The 3,091-nt window shown below is 48.4% G+C and overlaps 1 long non-coding RNA gene across 2 annotated transcripts in view; it reads left to right on the forward strand.

The window, feature by feature from the left end:
* The first annotated feature begins 428 nt into the window (after positions 1-428).
* LOC135245600 (uncharacterized) overlaps positions 429-3,091 on the forward strand; it is a 157,637-nt gene continuing 154,974 nt past the window's right edge. For both annotated transcript variants that reach the window (XR_010327309.1, XR_010327308.1), the window contains exon 1: positions 429-579. This is a non-coding gene — a long non-coding RNA (uncharacterized LOC135245600). The remainder of the gene's footprint in view (positions 580-3,091) is intronic.

The raw sequence follows: 3,091 nt of genomic DNA on the forward strand, positions 1-3,091 counted from the left end.
GCCGTGTTGGAGAGCGGGTGCAGAATTAGCCTCCGTTACCGTTCCTGAGCGCACGGCTCTTCGGACACCGCAGAGAGAAGACGAGGGGAGACGGTGAACGAGGTCGTGTCTGCGCAGCGACTTGCTGTTAGGCGGGACAAGTGAAAGCGGGCCTCGGGGTTGTGAGGGCTCCCCCGCGGATACTTTTTGGGGTAAGGGCTTCCTGGCTACAGGTGGAAGGAACAGCAAGCCCAGACCGCAAAAAGCTCCGAAGGGGGCGAGCGGGGGACCGGCCCGTCGGCGCTCGGGTCTGAAACACCAAACACAACAAAATGGGGTCTGGGACAGTCTTCACACACCTACACCAAACAATACAAACCCGTGAGGCTTTTTAAAAATGTAAATCCAGTTTTAACCGACCGCTGTTTTATTCTGTTCTCTTATGCCAGTGTGGAAACAGCCCCCCCTGCCCCCCAGCTGTCAGTTTGGGAGAGGGCAGCCCGTCACGCATGCACCTGCGAAGCAGACGCTGCCCACGCCGGTGCCCACTCAGCTGAGCTGCGCAGCTGGAGCAGGTAGACCGCGGGACGGCGCGACGAGGTGGGTCAGACCCCCCCCCCCCCCCGACCCAACCCTTCCTCCCCCCTGGGGGTGGATCCCGGCCGGCTTTATCAGCACCACAAGGGCTTGAGCACACGCTCCAGTTTTACACACCTCACACAACCATGAGGGAAGGGTTCTGAAATTCACAGGTGAACTCCACCCACACCACGCAACCCTTATCACGCCATTCAGGCTTTTCTGCCCTCGCTAAATGAATAGCTGGAAGAGCTTGTCATTTACTACGCTTATCTAGGGGAGGATCTGTTACTCTGCGCGAGGGATTCCTCGGTCCTCAACTCCCCTACGAGTCCTGGATCAATATCTCGCACGCTAGCCAGGTTATGCCACGTTTCCACATTCCCAAGTACTGCATGCGACTGAACAGACGAGCGAAGCGTGTGCAACGTACCGCTGTCAGTTTGTCACTTGTGAACGTTTACATTTGTGCGTGTGACGGTCAGACAGGTGGACAGCCGAGAGAGAGGGGTGTCTGTACTTTCAGCCATTTTTACCGTTTCAATTCACTTGCTTCAAAAAATGAACTGAGATTTTATTTGTGATTTCAAAAAAATGCCCATTATGTTCCTCAAGCCTTCTCAGCAAGTTTAAATTCACTTCCTGAATAGACCGTATCGAAAATGAATTGATCCCCGACTCTGCTGTCCTGCAGAATCACAGGAAGTGTAAATGGATTCATTTCCTCTGAGGGTTTATGTCACATGACCTGGGCTACACATCGGATTGGACCAGGACCATAAAACCTGCAGCCCAGAATCCATTTAAGTGTGTACTGCACTCTAGCCTTAAAGATTGACTTAAATATTGCAGCCTGTGTTTGCCTGGCAGTTCGTACACAACATTTTTCATTCATCTGAGCTTCCCTTCTCAATCTTACTTAAGCACAGAAACAAAAAAACTGCCTAACTTTGTTAAATTTGCCGCCACTTAGGCCAAAATGAATGTACGTTTCCATGAATATAGAACCGTTCCAATACCTCCACAGTAGAAACCAAACCAAAAAAAGTGTTTGCTGTAGCTGTACTCTTCACACACTGTCCCTCGCCTTGGTGAGTTCATATCACTTACTGAGCATCACGGGGATGTCAGCTGTCACCAGAAAAGGGTTTTACCTTAAGGAGGACGGGCCGGTCCGTCGAGGTGCGGTGGTCCGGGAGGTGGGAACAGGTGTCCATTTTCACCTGTGTGGGAACGGGACTGGAGTTAGCCTTTTATCCACCTTAAATGGCCACAGTTGCACGACCACATTAACACGGCAGCTGTAACTGGCAAAGGAAGAAGTTTCAAATCTGACAAAAAAATTTGAGAATTTTAAAAAATAGGTCTTTTAATTTCCCCCTGACATTCCATGAATTGTTATTTGTAAGTTAGAGCTTCGTCTGTAGAAGCACAATGAGGCCGTGGAAGTTGTTCTTTTTTTGATATTTGATGAAAGTTGATGTAATTAACCTTAGTGCAAAGCTTACACGTCACATAACGCACGTATGGATTGTTTAGAGTATGTGTTGTGTAGAACTTTTAGGAAATTCAGAAGGGTGCACATGTTCTGTGATATTTCACAGTACTGACACCAACAACACCCTGTGCTGCTTCTAACAGAATGTACACTTCTGTTTTTTTTATTTTATTATTAAAAAAAGGTGTACAGCATAGTTAGCTCTGGTGTTCTAAAGGGAACTGGTTAATAATTAAAATCTAATGGCACCGTTCTGCAGCCCTGCTTTGTGTTTTTGGCATGTTCTGGTGTTCAGCGCGTACGCAGCCTGGCGGCTACGGGGGCCACAGGCATTAACGTGGAGTAACTGTGTAAATAAGGAAAAAGCAACAACGCTCGCTCGAACGACGCAGTCCGATGAAGGCCCAGCCGCAAAGTGGAGAGGAGTTTGACCTGGCCCCGTTATTCCAGTCCGTGGCACTCATACCCCTCACAGGTTTGATTTGCCTGCTAGGATTCATATTTTTCCCTTTTGTTGATGCTTTTGTGGAAAATGTCCTGAAGACAATAGCCCACCGTAGCACACTGAAAGACAACCAACCCCCACCCCAAGTCTTACTCGACTCACTCAAATTCATCACGCGAGTAATCAGAAAAAGGTCCGGGCATTAAAAAGAGCACTTTGAGTTCCATTACAAGAGCGAAGCCCAGGGAATGGGATTTACTGTGCAGCAGTAGTGCAGCCCCCCGAGGACAGCGGTGACGTTGTTTGTGGCCGTTTCATCCATCCGAACACTTTCCTGATGTCCGTTTTTTTTTAAACACGCTTAAAATAAGATTATAACAGATTTCAATCTTAGGTGCGCATGTTAAATGTATGAGAGAGAAGCTCTGATTTATTCTTTAATACACCACAAGGCTTATTTCTCCAGTCAGTCTGGACTTTTAATGACAGTTCCACGGTACATGTGCTTGTAACCCCCAAGGGTATTCTGGGTGGAACTCTGTGGATGATCTTGGAGGTGATCCCCGTGACTAGACCATGCAGCTCTGAGC

Source organism: Anguilla rostrata, chromosome 19, assembly GCF_018555375.3.
Source record: "Anguilla rostrata isolate EN2019 chromosome 19, ASM1855537v3, whole genome shotgun sequence".
NCBI lineage: Eukaryota > Metazoa > Chordata > Actinopteri > Anguilliformes > Anguillidae > Anguilla > Anguilla rostrata.